Genomic DNA, 18,058 nt, shown 5'->3' on the forward strand with positions numbered 1-18,058 from the left:
GTCAAAACTAAATATTTTGACTTTTTTGGAAACGTTCTCCCCATTTTTATTCAGTTTAAACTATTCATCAGATTTGACCTGAATTCGTGAACAGTCAACTCTAAACTGCATTATTTGCCAAATCAGCTATTCACCAAGTAAATTTCACCGAGCTCTAGTGACAAGCACCTCAGAAATATCTAAGATTAAAATGCCTAAGTTTGTATTTTTCACGTCCTGAATCTTTCCTGATCTCAAAGAATTCCCCCTGGCCTTCTGACCCCTGTCTCTCAGGCTCATCTGTGGGTAAGGTAATTGGGTTAACTGTCATTACAGCACTAGGCCGACTAAGCCAACCCCACATGTTTTAACTGAAAATTTAAACACAATCCTCAGAAGTTACACAATTCTATGTGGTCACTATACCAACCATGGTGAAGAGCTGCACTGCTGTAGAATTTCTGGGATAGCAGCAGTAATAAGAGAATTTTAAAAAGAAAGAATAGTTACTTACTCTAGTTTCTTTAATTTACAGTTTGGATCCTTCAGTGCTTGACAGAGCAGGTAAATAGGTGAATGCTGTGGCTTATCCTGACGGTTTTTCCTTAAAAAAAGGAGAAAATAGAAATTGTCTTTGTTGTTCTCTGAAGGCAGATTTTAATTCTATTTCCTGAACATTGAAATAGCCTCATGGACACTGTGATACAGTGCATATAGGTTATTCTGCAGGCAGTTAGTTGTAAGTCCCCCAATTCAAAACTACATCTAGTACTTTGATATGTGTTTTAAGTATACGGAGTCAAATAGAATACATGCGACTAAGTTTAATCCATTCATTTTATGAACTTGTGGTACTCTGATTCTCTGAATATTAAAACCAGTTCTAACTACTCACACAAATGGGAATGTCTCCAGAGGTTTTATGCTTGTGTGTCAGGCAGTAAGTGCAGTATCATTTCTGAAGATACAGTAGAAATTATTGTGTTTATTTAACTAGGAATGTTGTCTTTAATTTGCCCACAAAGCTAAAAACCAAATATAAGTATTTGCTTAAAATTGTAATTATGACAACTGTTACTCAATAGTGTATAATTGGGGTTACACTTAGGCCTGGTCCACACTAGGACTTTAATTCGAATTTAGCAGCGTTAATTCGAATTAACCGTGCACCCGTCCACACCAGGAAGCCATTTAATTCGACCTAGAGGGCTCTTTAGTTCGAATTCGGTACTCCACCCCGACGAGGGAGAAGGCGCTAAATTCGACATGGCTATGTCGAATTAGGCTAGGTGTGGATGCAAATCGAACTTACTAGCTCCGGGAGCTATCCCACACTGCACCACTCTGTTGACGCTCTGGACAGCAGTCCGAGCTTCGATGCTCTGACCAGCCACACAGGAAAAGTCCCGGGAAAATTTGAATTCCTTTTCCTGTCTGGACAGTTAGAATCTCATTTCGTGGTTGGACATCGGGGCGAGCTCAGCAGCACCGGCAGCGATGCAGAGCTCTCCAGCAGAGGAGTTCATGTAATCTCTGAATAGAAAGAGGGACCCAGCATAGACTGACCGGGAACTCTTGGATCCGATCGGTGTGTGGGGCGAGGAGTCTGTGCTTTCGGAGCTGCACTCCAAAAATCGGAATGCAAAGACCTACGAGAAGGTCTCCAAAGCCATGAGAGACAGAGGATACATCCGGGATGCAACGCAGTGCCGCGTGAAAATCAAGGACCCCAGACAAGGCTACCAAAAAATCAAAGCGGCAAACGGACGCTACGGAGCCTGCCACCACTGCCCCACCAGTGACCATGGACTCTGACGATGGGACAGTGTCGACGGCCAGTTCCTCGGCGATGTTCGTGGACGGGGAAGATGAGGAAGGGTTTGTGGAGGACGAGGCAGGCGACAGCGCTTACAACGCTGGTTTCCCCGACAGCCAGGATCTCTTCATCACCCTCACGGAGATCCCCTACCAACCCTCCCCGGCCGTTAACCCGGACCCTGAATCAGGGGAAGGAGCAGTCGGTAAGTGCTTTAACCATGTAAACTTTTATTCTTAATATAACAGGAATCTGAAGTATGTCAAAAGGAGGTCTCTCTATATATGGGGATAGAACAGAAATCCTCCTGGGAGATCTCCATGAAGCTCTCCTGGAGGTAATCGAAAAGCCTCCGCAGGAGGTTCCTGGGGAGAGCTGCCTTATTGGGTGCTCTGTGGTAGCACACTTTTCTGCGCCAGGCTTTCATGAGATACTCAGGGAGCATTGCCTCCCCGAGCATGGCAGCATAGGGCCCTGCTTTGTGCTGGCTTTCACGCAGCATGCGCTCTCTATCTCCTTCAGTGACCGTCCTCAGGGTGATCTCGCTCGGAGACTCCTGCATCTAATTAGGGGAATTACTGTAATGTTACGCCTGGTCCAAAGTATTTTTCAAAAACCTCCGGACAGACGGCATAGCAGAGACTCAGCACGCTGCTGCGTGACGAGCGTAACGGAAAGCCAAAGAATCAAATGCACGCTCATGGAGGGAGGGGGGACTGAGGATGCCAGGTATCCCACAGTTCCTGCTGTCTCCGAAAAGCATTTGCATTCTTGGCTGAGCTCCAAATGCTTCTAGGGTCAAACACAGTGTCCGCAGTGGGTCAGGGCATAGCTCGGCAATTTACGCACCCCCCCCCACCCCCAGAAGTGAAAGGGAAAACAATCCTTTGTTGACTCTTTTACATGTCACCGCATCTTTACTGAATGCTGCAGATAGATGCGATGCTGCAGCACTCAACACCAATATCCTTGCTCCCCCCCCCCCCGCCATGGGTGGCTGACGGTACAATATGACTGATATCCATCATCATCATCAGCCTATTGTCACATGGGGTAGTGCAAAAGGACTGGTAACCATGCGTACTAGCATCAGTTAGGTCGATCAAGGGTGCCTGGCCCTAATTTTTCCTGGTAGATGGTGCAGTATGGCTGGTAACCGTCCTCATCATAGCAACAGGGGGCTGAGCTCCATCAGCCCCCACCCTTCATGTGTAAAGAAAAGATTCAATTGCCCCTGGACTAGCAGCGTGATGCTGGGCTCCTCTCCTCCACACTTCTTAATGTCCTATCTGGACTATCATAGCAGCTGGAGGCTGCCTTCCACTCATTTCTCACTAACAAGTCACTGTGTCTTATTCCTGCATTCTTTATTACTTCATCACACAAGTGGGGGGACAATGCTATGGTAGCCCAGGAAGGCTGGGGGAAGAATGGAATGAACAGGTGGGGTTGTTGCAGGAGCACCCCCTGTGAATAGCATTCAGCTCATAATCTATGCAGGATCTGACACAGAGCAGCTGTGCTCTCTGGTTCTCTGATACAGTGCTTCTCTAGTACACTTGTCCATATTCTAGGCAGGACTGATTCTATTTTTAGATACCAAAAAGGAGGGATTGACTCAGGGAGTCATTCCCAATTTTGGCTTTTGCGCCCCTGGCTAAGAGCAGCCAGGGGCACTTATGACAGCAGCAAATGGTGCAGTGCAAAAGGACTGGTAACCATGCCCATCTTATTACCAATTTATGGTATGGTAGATGGTACAGTATGGCTGGTAACCATCTCTGCTGTCATGCAAAAGCAAAAGCATGGTGCTGTGTAGCGCTGCTGGACCGCCTCTGTCTGCGGCATCTAGTACACATACGGTGACAGGCACAAAAGGCAAAACAGGCTCCATGGTTTTCACGCTGTGGCGTCTGCCAGGGCAATCCAGGGACAACGGGCTTGAAATGATTGTCTGCTGTAGCTTTCCCAGAGGAAGGGATGACTGACGACATTTACCCAGAACCACCCGCGAAAATGGTTTTTGCCCCATCAGGCACTGGGATCTCAACCCAGAATTCACAGAGACAGACTAGACTGTGTTCATTGTTCGCAAAAATTTATCTTTGCAAGGAATTCACTCCCTTTTTCCCATCACACAGCTTCGACTGTCTCCAGACCTGCCACAGCATCCCCCTCACAGAGCCTGGCAAAGATTAGGCGGCAAAAGAAAAAGACACGGGACGAGATGTTCGCTGAACTTATGGGGTGCTCCCGAGACGACGCGGACCAGCAGAGCCAGTGGAGGGAGACCCTCTCTCTGTACCAGCGCTCACGCAGCGAACGGGAGGAGAGGTGGCGTGAGGAAGACAAGCAGGCGACTCAAACGCTGCTTGGACTAATGAGGGAGCAAACTGACATGCTCCTGCACCTTGTGCATGTTCTGCAGGACCTCAGGCAGGAGGACAGAGCCCCCCTGCCGTGTATCTGTAACCGCCCTCCCCCGCCACAAAGTCCCATACCCCCCTCACCCAAAATAACCAGAAGGAGGGGCGCCAGAGGCCGTGTAAACTGTCACTGCACCCCAGCAGAGTGCTCAAGTACCGAAAAGCTCTCATAGCCTAAATTTTGAGAAGTCCTTTCCTTCCCACCTCACCCAAGCCCCCATCCCAGTTTCATCCCCTAACTGTCTAGTTGATAATAAAAAATACTTTTCTGTTAATTACTGTTTCCGTCATGTTCTTTTAGAGGAGACTGTGTTTGAAGGGGGGGAAGGGGGTTGGTAATTGGACAGGACAATCACCTTTACCAGGGTACAGACATGGGGGCAGGATCAGCAGCAGGTCACACACACACTGCAGTCAGTAGGCACCCTGGTCGCTATGGGAGGTGGTTTGCAGGTTCTGTGTGGGTGGGGGGGTACGTGACTTTGTAGCGGGGGAGGGGGGTTACAGATCTCATGCAACGGTCCCTGTCCTGGACCACAGAGCCACGCAGCAGAGGAATCTGTATCCGTCCTCCCCCGCCAAAAGGCCACATAGCCCCCGCACACAGAGTCCCAAAAAGGAGGGATGGCAGGCTCCATTGAAACATCCAGTCCGGCAATGCAGACCGCTCTGGGAGCAGGAGCCTGTCATTCCTCGAGTTTACAGGCGGTCTTTACATCACTGCACACCCTACCCAGCACAGTCTGTGTCCCAGTTTCAACCCTGTAACGCAAAGTCATCAATAAAGAAACCTTTGTAAAGTTACAGTGGAACATGTCTTTTATTGTTAAACGTGTGTTGGAAGTTGGGGAAGCGGGGTGGGCGGGGTATGTAACTGCAGATGCTAGTCAACAGTCACTTGGTAAAGAAACAGGGGCAGGTTCAGCTTCTCTGTAAAGAAACTAAACAGTCACAGGTCACGCTGCTCACTGCTCGCTGGTACTTGAAGAGTTCCTTGTCGCTGTGCAAGGCGCCTGCACAGAGCTTCACGAGCCAGGGCATTAGCGGGTAGGCTGGGTCCCCGACGATCACTATAGGCATCTGCACATCCCCAAGACTTATTTTGTGGTCCGGGAAGAAACTACCTTCCTGCAGGCGTCTAAACAGACCACAGTTCCTGAAAACACGCACGTCATGAACTTTGCCTGGCCACCCGATGTTGATGTTGGTAAAACGTCCCCCATGGTCCACCAGTGCTCGCAGCACCATTGAAAAGTAGCCCTATTTCTCAGCAGCTGACTGTGGAAGAGGTGGACGATAAGGTGCGAGGAGTTGACAACGGCCAAAACTGCAGCGGGATCCTTGTTCAAAGTGCTATGGCGCCCGCGCTGTCACTGAGCAGAAAAGTGCACGAACAGATTGCCCGCAGGTGCTTTCAGGGAGGGAGGAAGGGAGGGAGTGATTGATGGTTCAATGATGCCAGTTACCCAAAACCACCCTCGACACATTTTTCCCTCCAGCATGCATTGGAGGGAAATCCCAGAATTCAAATGGGCAGCGGGGAGTGCGGGAACTGTGGGATAGCTTCCCACAGTGCACCGCTTCCAAAGTCGACGCTTGCCCCGTTAGTGTGGACTCACAAAGTCGAATTAGTGTCCTTAGTGTGGATACACAAATTCGACTTCATAAGGTCGAATCCACAAATTCGACCTAAGTTAAATCGAACTACTCTTGTAGTGTAGACATACCCTTAGTAAATTACATCCCTAGGAGGAATCAGAAATGGAGCTTATTGTTTCCTGACAGCAGAATGTGTAAAATGGTAAGTTAATTTTAAAGCAGCATCTGTATAAGAAATAGTGCTGGATGAATAATTAAACAACTAAAATTCAAGAATATTCTGATGAATTTTAAAGTGAATTTATTTCCACTGTGTTCACACATCTTTATTGTGTGCTTTCCAAATATTCTAGCAAAGGGAATTTGCAGACAGGAATGTTGTTGAAGCAATGCGTTTAAATAACTATTACAGAATATTCCCGTGAAAGCAAAATTTGTATTTATAATCCTGAGCATTCATACTAGAAATCTGGTTCTCATATTTATGTTCATCGAATCACAGAACTGAAATATCTATGACCCCGTGTGTCCAATCAAAATGAATAATTTAGAAAAATTAATATTTAAAAAAATAAAATTGTTTGGATAACTTGTGAAAAAGGCAACATTCATTGAACGAATTATTAATTATTATCTGCCCAGCTCTAATAATCAGGTCTTTCTTAAACAGCAGTTGTAGACTACTCGGGGAGACAGGGTGATAGTTGGAGAGACTAGTGGGGTCACGGGAAGGGTTTTTTATCATGGGGGCAGGGCCGGCTCCAGGCACCAGCCGAGCAAGCTCGTGCTTGGGGCGGCAGATTCTAGGGAGTGGCTTCTGCCCAATATTAGGGCGGCACGGCCGCTTTTTTTTTTTCTGCTGCTCTGGCCGCCCTGTAAGGGGTGCAGGAGGGGAGCACCCTGCAGCAAACTTGGCAGGGCAGCCAGCGTCCTTCTCTCCCAGCCAACCGGAGCAGCACGGAGCCCTCCCGGCAGGCAGTGCGGCGGTTGGGGCCGCGGGAAGAGAGCCCCGCTGAAGCCCTAGCTGCCCCCCTTCTCTCTCTCCCCCCACCACTAGACCAGGCGCGCACTCTCCAGCACAGGGAGTCCCCCAGCACACTGGCTCCGGCCGCACTGTAGGGTTTTTTTGTTTTGTTTTTCCCCTGCTTTGCCAGCCGCGCCATTCCCGCCCCTCCCCCGCTTTGCCGCTCCATGTTTTTGTTTTGTTCCCCCCACACACTTTGCCGCGCCGTGTCCCCTCCCCCCGCTTTGCCGCTCCAGCCGCACCGCAGGGTTTTTTTTTTCCACCTGCTTTGCTGCTCCAGCCGTGCCTTTTTTTTTGTTTTTTTGTTCCCCCCACCCCACTTTGCCACTCTGGCTGCGCCATGTTTTTTGTTTCCCCCCCCCCCCGCTTTGCCGCTCCGGCGGCCCCACCCCTTTTTTTTTTGCTTGGGGGCGGCAAAAAAGCCAGAGCCGGCCCTGCATGGGGGCAAATAAATCACACATATGTTGCCAAGGAAATGGACCAGAGTTTGAGGGCGGGGAACATGAGGAATGGAAGGGTATTAGGGACAAGGTAGATCAGAAGATAGGATGGGATGGTCGATGGTGTCACTGAGGCAGATGGTGGGTAAAAGGAGAGCAGGCCAAATCCCTGTCTTTTGTCACCCTGCCCAGTCTGGCTTCCTCACCACTGAAGCTTCCATCTTAGTTTTTATTAACCGCACCCTAGCCAGAGTTCAGGTTCTGTACTCGGTCCTCTCCCTCCTCAACCTCTCCACTGCCTTTAACACCTTTGCCTACTCTCCTCCTCTTGAAACCTCTTCTTCCCTCAACTTTCAGGAGTCTGTTCTCTCCTGCTTCTCCTCCTACCTCTCTCGTCAGCATTTCATGTGCTGCATCCTCCCACCCCCCTTCATCTTTCACTGGCACCCCACAGGGCTCCTTCCTTGGCCCCTCCTTTTCTCCACCTACACCTTGACACTGGGCAATTTCATTCAAAATGTGGCTTTGACGGTCAAATTTATGCTGAAGACTCAGATTATTGTAAGGTCATCCAACACGATGGTGTCCCAGTGCCTTCCACAAGATATCTCCCCTCCATCAGGAAAGAGCGTGGGTATCACTGGGGTTATTTTTAAAGAACATGTGTAATGTGATGGTGCTGGTGAGAGCTGGTTCTTGTGGGAAAACTCAGTCAGAGATGTAGAGTTTGTATTTAGTTTTGAGGCAGTGTGGGTGGGTGGGTGCAGGGGGTTCATTCTTATTTCATTGAGCAGTGAGTTCCACCTTGTGACCCCACACCTGGGACAACTGAATCTCCTGCAGAGACGAGCCTTTCCTTCCTTGTCAACTGATTGGTTTTTCTTGTGGAACAAAGCCACCAGGCCAATTCGCTGTCTTGGAGGGACTTTCTCTCTCTATCTCAGATCTAGGGCCAGCACCATGCAGTGCTTTGAAAAGAGTCAGTACAACCTTATTTAACTTGACTCGGGCCATTAAGGAGCCAGGGCAGGCAGCACCGTTTTGGGGAGATGTGTTCCTGGTAACCTAGCCACCCCTCTCCACTGAATCGAACACAAGTTACCATTTAGCCCTTTATGGCTTAGCCTTGCCCTGTCTGTTACTGTAGCACATTATCAAGATGTCAACCTCTGCTTCTACTCTGCCGACCAAGCCAGCTTTCATTACTCATTAGTCCATAATATTTTCATGCTTTCTCCCTTGCCATCCCCTATGCCTGGGAGGAACACATCATAACTCCACTAAGGAGTAAGGAATGGTGTCCCTAGCCTCTGTTTGTCAGAGGGTGGAGATGGGTGGCAGGAGTGAGATCAGTTGATCATTACCTGTTAGGTTCACTCCCTCTGGGGCACCTGGCATTGGCCACTGTCAGCAGACAGGATACTGAGCTGGATGGACCTTTGGTCTGACTCAGTATGGCCATTCTTATGTTCTTATTACTCCTTTGCAATAGCCTTTTTCAAATCCCTCCTTAAAACTTACCTCTGCTGTGAATCCTGCAAAAAGGGGCGGCTCCAGGCACCAGCACTCCAAGCACGTGCCTGGGGCGGCAAGCCACTGGGGGCACTCTGCCGGTCGCTGCGAGGGTGGCAGGCAGGCTGCCTTCGGTGGCTTGCCTGCGGAAGGTCCGCTGGTCCCGCGGCTTCGGTGGACCTCCCGCAGGCGTGCCTGCAGAGGGTCCACCGAAGCCGCGGGTCCGGAGGGTCCGCCGAAGCTGCGGGACCAGCGGACCCTCCGTGCTTGGGGCGGCAAAATGTCTAGAGCCTCCCCTGCCTGCAAAACACTTGACAATGGCCGGGCAGCTGGTGCACATGACTCCTGCTTACTAACTTCTGCCCATTAGACTAAACGTGATCATTTACTAGTTAGTGTAACACATGGTGGTGAGTTTGTGAGGTGGGAGCTGGTACTGACCAATCTCAATTCATTCTGGGGCCACCAACATCCTATTAGCGGGGAATGGTGTTTAATCCCTAGCACTAGGCTGTTGGGTTTCAGGATTGTTAGGCTGGGTTCTCTTCCTTGCTCTGGGAGGAATCTAAGCTCTGCTGATTAGAGACAGCAGAGCCATTGCAACAACCCTCCTGCTTGGGTTGTCTTCAGTTAGAAAATGTTCAACAAACATTCCTTAATACCTCTGGAGAGAGGAAGAGAGAGAGAGCTCTCATCTCAGAATAGCAAATAACCCTATGGTTAGTGTTTTTCTCTCTGTTGGAGCTATTCCACTTTGTGCAGATCCTTAAATATTAATTGGGCCAGAGAGAGCGAGACTGATTCTGTAACTGGGTAGTTAGGACACTGATCTGAAATGTGAGAGACCAGGGTCAGACCTGTTCCCTGCCTGATTTGGCCAGCCCTAATCTGCAGGGAGTGGTCCTGGGCTCTCAACCTCAAAAGAGGAGCACCTGTCACTTGATTTATAGGACCACTCCCATGAGTACAGGGGCTATTAGAGATCCATGAACTGCTTGCTGTACGATCTAGTCACTAGACAGGAATAAAGAGCCACTCTGTCTGAATGTGGATTACACAGAGATATTTTGGTTCTTTTCACCTTGTAGGCAGTGTGGCAAAATGGATGAGGCTTAAATCCATGCTATTAGAGGCCTGGGTTCTATCCTCGGCTCTGTTGATGTGAACTTGCCAATCGCTCTGTTATCTCAGCTGTAAAATGGGTTGGTGATAGTTATACCTCCCCTAAGGCAGGGTTTTGAGGCCTATGTTAATAAGGGATGAAAAAAGCAGAGAAATATCAAGAGCAGTCAAGAAAACAACTGGGATTAGAACTCACAGCCCTTTAGCTGGTACCTCAATGCACCATCTGCTAAGCTACTGGGTAGAGTGACCAGATAGCTCCATTTTATTGAGACAGTCCTGATTTTTGGAGCAATTTTTTACACTTGCTATCCGGTCACTCTACCACTGGGTATTGTGGCATCTTCGCTCACCCAGAAAAAACAAAAAAACTCCACACTCCCATTGCACTAGTTATGTGGAAACATGTGACAGTTTTGCAAGATGTGCAAGATGTGGTAGGTTGGTTTAGGATTGCTTTTGGAGACCTGCCAAGCAGTTGTTAATACCGACAAGCCTGGGAGGCGGGAGAAATGAAGCGGTCATGGCATGCTCAGGGAGGAGGCAGGGCAGGGGTAAGCTGGGGCGGGGAGTTCCCCCTGCGTGCTGCCCCCCCCTTACTTGCTGCAGGCAGCCCTCCCCGCACCCCCCTGCCCCAGCTCCCTCCGCCTAAATGTTGGCGGCAACCGGGGTGTCCAAAGATCCGGCTGCTGCGGTCGCTGCCAAAGAAATTGGCGCCCCCCAAATCCTAGCACCCTAGGCAACTGCCTAGGTTGCCTAAATGGTTGCAGCGGCCCTGGATAACTGTATAGTAGCTTACAGTAACAGTAGAATTGTTCTCAGGTGGGTCATTCAGCCAATTAGTAGTTATCAAGACATAGGAAAAACAACATTTGATCTGTTAAAGAAACTACAGATTTTTCAGCTCAGATAATACTTACTGATGTAGCCACTTTTGTCGTCTTGGGAGTTCTTCCTCGTGGTCTTCTAAGCTAAATGTACAGTCACACATACAAAGTGACTCCAGACTACGACAATGCTTTACACAGAATGAAAGAGCCCGTTGATCCATCTGGGTAAATTTATTTTGATTTAATTTCAGTTCAGTGAAGTGATCCAATGCATTAACTGCAAAATCTTCTTCATGCATCTCATACACACAGTGAAACAACTCAAGCTGATAACTTTGATAAATCCCCTCATGAACACAGGGCAAGGTTAAATCTGTTTGTTGGTTTGCTTGAACCCACTTCAGTAAATCTGCCTTAATTTTAGGTGAAAGTTTACACCCAAATTTTTCCTGCAGGTCCTTCATTCTTTCTTCATTTAAGAACCCAAACAGGAATCGCACTGTTAACATTAAATAATTTTTAGAGTTTCCATAGTTTTCTAACAACGTTTTCACATCTTTCTTGGGAATCCCTGAATCTGTTGTTTCACCTTCCTCCAGGACATATAACAAAGCTGCAAAAAACTCTTGAAAACTTAAGTGAATGAAGCTGTAGAGACATTCACAGTCAGTTTCTTTTTGAAAAATATTCTCATTCAAAAAGAGGGGGAGAGAGTTCTCTTGATCTAAGCCAAACTTCTTGATTTCTTCTTCCTCAAACAGTATCTTTTGTTTCCAGATTCCATCAGCAGCCAAAGAGCAAAGTCCCTTCAGATTTCCATGTAAGTGTTGCTTTGTATTGTTGCTGAGAGGCTTGACTAAACAGGAAAGGTAGAGCATATACACTCCAGTGACTGTTTTTGAAGTTTGTGTGAGATTCTCACCTTTTTCAAGCTGTTGTTTCAGAACTGTGCAGATGATCCAACATACGAAGGGGACAAAGCACATGGTGAAAAGAATTTCATTTGCTTTCACAAATTGTAAAGCTTGTCTTGCTTGGTTTTCATTTCCAAAGAACTTGTGGAAATATTCTTCCCTCTCAGCTTTGGAAAACCCCAGGATCTCTGCATAACGTGAACACTCCAAACATTGCCCGAGTTTCTCCAGAGCAGCTGGTCTTGTAGTGATCATCAGGTAGGACTCAGGAAGAACTGTTCTCCTAAATAAACTGCTCAGTAGGATTTCCATTGGCTTTTTCTCCCAGGGATCAGTGCACAGATTATCTTTAGGCTGATCAAAGGAAAATCTCAGTTCATCAAACCCATCTATTATGAACAGGAGTTTTTCTGGATTCACCAGAATGTGCTTAACTGGTGCATTTGTATTAAGCCAACTTTTAAAAACCATGTCAGCCACACTTCCCTGCTCATTAAGAAGGTTCATTTCCCTGCAGTTTATGTAGAAAACATAATCAAACTTTTTCTTATAGAGTTCCCCAGCTGCCCAATCGTACATGATCTTTCTTGCAGTCATTGTTTTCCCAATCCCAGCAGTTCCCAGCAGCACAACGACTTGTGGTGTTTGTCCATCTTTATCAGGTTTATAGAGAGTGGCCGGTGTAACTGCAGAACTAGCTCGTTCAGTCATGATTTCTGCATGTCTCCATCCCATGGCCATTATTTCATGTTCTCTCTCCTTTGCCTGACGAGGTCTGTCTACAATAGTGAGTTTTGTGTATCTTCTGTTTAGAATTATATTGTCACCAAAACGACTGTTCATGTCTTTTATTGCTTGTATTTCTTTTTAATATCTTCTTTATACTTCTTATTGTAACCTGTATCAGCAACATGAAACATTAGAAATATTGAACTGAAAGTTCAGAAAACAGACAGACTAATCTCAGACTAATCTCTTAAAATAGTTCTACTGGAACAACAATAATGGTTCTTCACATTTATAATGAAACCTTCTTCAAAAAGGATCCTGAAATCATTTAAATATGGGTGAGATCCTGCAGCCCTTATTCAAACATGGTCGCCTCAATGAAATTATTCATTTAAGTAAAGATTGTAGGTATCACCTCATCCCCTGGTGAAACCTGGCTACTGTCTACACAACAAGGTAGGTAACAAGTGGAGGAGAATATTATATGCAGTTGAAACAATACTGGGAATGTAGGTGGAAAGAATGTAACTTCATAAACTAGAATTTGTCAGGACACACAAGAGAGAGCGTCACGGGATCTTTAATTACCACAATTAGTATTTCCAGTTACCTTCCTCACTTAAGAGATGGTGCCCCTAAACAGGGGCGGCTCTTGACATTTTGCCGCCCTAAGCAGGGCGGCATGCCGCGGGAGGCGCTCTGCCAGTTGCTGGTCCCGCGGCTCTGGTGGACCTCCCGCAGGCATGCCTGTGGAAGGTGTGCTGGCTGCCGCGCGGGACCACCGGAGCTGCCTGCCGCCTTCCCGGTGACCGGCAGAGCACCCCCCGCAGCATGCCGCCCCAAGCATGCGCTTGGCGTGCTGGGGTCTGGAGCCGCCCCTGCCCCTACAGCAGAGTGTCCTCCAGCATGAGGCTAGTACATTCACTCAGTACTGACCCAGAGGGACATTTTGCACACATCTGTATTGGAAGTTGCCCAAGGTAACAAAAGTCCCACTCCGCCCATTATAGAAAATTGTTTGTAAAACAACTGATACAAACTGGATCATTTACTCTAGAAAAGCAGTACTGAGGGGTCTGCAAGGCTCCTGGTAAAGTCATAGGTTGGCATGACAATGAGCCTAGAGATTCTAGAAATAGGAAAAATGTTTATAATTGAAATCACCAAGTATTTTGATTGGTTTATTGTAATGGCATGAGGCTGCTGCCCCATTTTGTACACAGTTTGTCTGCGGGTCGCTAAATGGAACAGAAGAACACATGAAATGGAAGGAGCGAACTTTCCCATCATGGCTGGGATTCCGATCACCTCCTGGGATCCACCATGACACAAAGAGTGGAAAGACAGACAAATTGCTTAGGATGAGAACAAAAGGATTGCACAGAGATGTAGGGACAAAATCAGAAAGGCTAAGGGACAAAATGAGTTACACCTAGTGAAGGACATAGAAAACAATAAAAGGCTCTATAAATACAACAGGAGCAAGAGAAGGACAAAGAAAAGCACAGGTCCACTGCTTAGCAGGGAAGGAGATCTAATAATGGATGATACCTAGAAGGCTGAGGTGTTTAATGCCTATTTTGCTTCAGTGTTCACTAAATATGTTAATTGTGACCAGATGCTAAGACAATTCTTATTAATAACAAAAGGGAAAACCCAAAAGTCAGAATAGGGAGAGAGCAGGGTAAAGACTACTTAGATAAGTTAGATGCACTCATGTCAGCAGGGCCTGAAAATTCAACTTACGATACTTAAGGAACTAGATGAGGCCATCTCTGAATCACTTTCTCTGAGAACTAATAGAGGATGGATGAGGTCCCAGTGGGCTGGAGAAGGGCAAATATCTTTTTTATGATGGAACAAAGACAACCTAGGGAATTAAAGACCAAGCAGCCTAACTTCAATGGATGGAAAGATACTGGAACAAATTATTAAACACTCAATATGTCAGCACTTAGAGCATAATAGGGTAAAAAGTAATAGCCAATGTGAATTTTTCAAGAACAAATCATGCCAAACCAACCTAATTTCCTTCTTTGACAGGATTATTAGCCTACAGGATTGAGGGAGCCATAAATATCACTTGTCTTGATTTTAATAAGGCTTGAGACACAGTCCCACAAGACATTCTTATAAGCAAACTAGGGAAATGTGGTCAATTGAATTACTATAAGGTGAGTGCACAGTAGATTGAAAAAAAAAGTATTCAAAGAGCAGTTATCAATAGATTGCTGTCAAAATGGCAGGGCATTCTAATGGGGTCTCAAAGATGGATCTCGGTCTAGTACTATTCAGTATTTTCATTAATAACTTTGATGAGTGGAGAATATACTTATACAATTTGTGGACGACACCAAGCTGGGAGGGGTTACAAGCACTTTGGAGGACAGGTTTAGAATTCAAAAGGACCTTTATAAATTGGAAAACTTGTAAGAAATCAACAACATGAACTTCAATAAAGAGAAGTGCAAAGTACTACACTTACGAAGGAAAAATCAAATGCACAAATATAAAATGCGGAATAACTGGCTAGGCAGTCGTATTCCTGAAAAGATCTAGGGGTTATAGTGTATCACAAATTGAACATGAGTCAACCATGTGATGCTGTTGTGAAAAAGGCTAATATTCTGGGGTGTATTAACAGGATTGTCATATGTAAGACACAGGAGGCAATTGTCCTGCTCTACTCAGCACTGGTGAGGCCTCAGCAGGAGTCCTGTGTCCAATTCTGGGTGCCATGCTTTAAGACAGATGTGGAAACACTGGCGAGTGCCCAGAGGACCAACAAAAAGGATAAAAAGTTTAGAAAATCTGACCTATGAGGAAAGGTTAAAAAACCTGGATATGCTTAGTCCTGAGAAAAGATGATGAAGGGGGCCTGATAACAGTATTAAAATATGTTAAGGACTGTTATAAAGAGGATGGTGATCAATTGTTCTCCATGTCCACTGAAGGTAGGACAAGTAATAATGCGTAATCTACAGCAAGAGATTTAGGTTAGATATTAGGAAAACTTTTTAACTATTCTTATAGGTGAGCTCTGGAATAGGCTTCCCAGGAAGGTGGTGGAGTCTCTATCATTGGAGGGTTTTATGAAGACAAACACTCTTGGCTCAGTGCAGGGAGTGGACAAGATAACCACTCAAGGTCCCTTCCAGTTCTACATTTCTGTTATTCTATGACAATGTTGGGCCTTCATCATCTTGATTCTGAAAGACTTTCTGACCAGCCTGAGGGAACCAAATGGCGAAATCCTGGACACTACCCAGGATGTGAGCCTGAGGCTTCTGATGTCACCCCGCATGCCCTCCCCCCACACACACCATGTCATTTGCCTTCCCCGCCATGTTTCTTTTTTCTTTTTCTATCTAAGGAAAGTCTGGCTCAGCTGGCCAAGACGACTCCATCTGTCCCAGCACTGCTGTTGGCCTGACCACAGAGTCAGATAAAAGTCACGCCTGAGTCTGACATTGGTAAAAGTTTGCTGGGTCTCAGGGTGGCTGATCAACACACATGCTGCACCGGTAACTCAACAGCAGGGAAGCTGCACGGGAACGTCAGCATCAGAGACCAGCAGCATTTTCTCTTTGCTATTCGTCTCTCCCCTTTGTGAAAGGAAACAGGATTGGACCTCAGCAGCATCACCACCACAAAGGCATTTCCTGGGGATTGACGTTGGCTGCTGCACATTAAAACCTAGGGAATGATCCTCACCTGCAGGGCCATTGCCACATTCACCATCAACATCTTTACAGTGCTGCCTTTGGTAGTGTTACTGCAGTTTCACAGTGTTCCCTTTTCTGGAGAATTGCCAGGGAACCCTGTGCTAATGGTGTCACCTGGAAAGGCACTTCCTGGGTAGCCATCACATACCTTTTGCTGACAACTCTGATGGGTTTTGACTCTGGTGAAACTCTGAAAGGGAAATTACATTTAAATAACAGTGAAAGAATGTAGAGTGTAGTTCAATGCAAGTGCATTTCTGTTCTGTATGGAGGCAACAAGTGACTGATAATCCAATTGCATCCTCTGTTAATGAAGTAATCACCAAGGAGAGCACTGCTACCAGCCATCAGTGTATGAAGTTCAGTTTGGAGAATACTGTTTCTCGGACCTCCCCCTGTCTGGTTCCACTGATGACTAGTCTGCACTTTACATGATGAGCCGGCCACGTGGTCAGAGAAACACAGAACAACTGGCACTGGGACAAACAGTCAATTCAGGAGCATTTGTGGGGAGAGGGAATCCCTCACAAACACTCATGTTCCAACACAGATTAGGTGAAACAACTAAAGGGTCCATGCAAAGGAGAATTCTGCCCTCAGTCAGGGATGGGCTAGGTGGCCCAGGAGAGACTTTAAAATGTAGGGATCTAAAACAGACACTGAGGGCAGCCCGAGGGAATTTGTTCATTTGGGATAACTACCACTTGGGGCCTCCCCCCCAACACCCCCTAGCTTTTCACAAGGTTCAGTTATTGATAGAATGTAGGATGCTGACTGGATTAAAAGCCGCACAGGTAACCAGACTAGTTTGCTTAATATTGCCACTCCTTTTGCCAAGCATCTGTGACTAATTTAGGGGAACAAAGAACCCTTTCCCCACCCCTCAATAATTATTATTTTATTACTGAGTTTTGGTAGGATCTAGAGCCCCAATCGGGGGCCCATTGTACTAGGCCCTGTGCATACACATAACATGACTGTCCCAGCCTGACGGAGCTCAGTCTAAACCAAGGAACTGCCCCCTGCATTGCGCTCTGGAGGCTTCTAAACTCTCCCCCTGGGGGACTGCCCAGGGCAGTGAATTCCAAAGGCCTCTAGGGAGAGCCCCACTGCCAGCCCCAGAGCTTCCATCCCAGGGACCCCAGGCAGAACCAGCCCAGCTGGGCTCCACTGGCACCGTAGGATGCAGGGAAGTGGAACAGGAATGACTGTAACAGGGTTGAGTTTAGCTCCATCACTGAGCACATGGAATCTGAGGCTACGTCTACACTACCCGCCGTATTGGCGGGTAGCGATCGATTTTTCAGGGATCGATATATCGCGTCTCATCTAGACGCGATATATCGATCCCCGAACGCGCTTCTATCGATTCCGGAACTCCACCGCCGCGAACGGCGGTGGCGGCGTCGACATGGAGAGCCCCGGACATCGATCCCGCGCCGTGAGGACGGGTAAGTTATCGATATAAGATACTTCGACTTCAGCTACGTTATTCACGTAGCTGAAGTTGCGTATCTTATATCGATTTTTCCCCTTAGTGTAGACCAGCCCTAACACTGCTCCACTACAGACTGGCTCCCCACTGGCACTGGCTATTACACTCTTGTGGGACACTGCAAAGCACCCTGGAGCCTCTGGAACTGCAGCTCTGCAGCTTTGCTGGTTCCTTGGCTGTTTGTACTGCACTGAATTTGTTTCTTGCATTAAAAGATAGCCTTGGAGATAATAAAGATCCTGCCTGGAACCCCAGGAATGTCTCATGTTGTCCACCAGCTGTTTGGGGATAACATACTCTGCTGTGACCAGTTACCAGTTACGGACCCTCAGTTCTCTGTCCCAGCTCTGGCACAGGTTAGAGCAGCCTGGGGGCTGGTCTTACTTGCACTAGCTGCTAATGGTCACCAAGGAATGATCCCCCAGCTAGGGATGCATCCCAGTAACT

The 18,058-nt window shown here is 47.1% G+C and overlaps 1 pseudogene; it reads right to left on the minus strand.

Moving 5' to 3' along the window:
* LOC120405186 overlaps positions 1-18,058 on the minus strand; it is a 63,192-nt pseudogene that overhangs the window by 28,410 nt on the left and 16,724 nt on the right.

This window comes from Mauremys reevesii, linkage group 4 (assembly GCF_016161935.1).
Source record: "Mauremys reevesii isolate NIE-2019 linkage group 4, ASM1616193v1, whole genome shotgun sequence".
In the NCBI taxonomy this organism is placed as follows: Eukaryota; Metazoa; Chordata; order Testudines; family Geoemydidae; genus Mauremys; species Mauremys reevesii.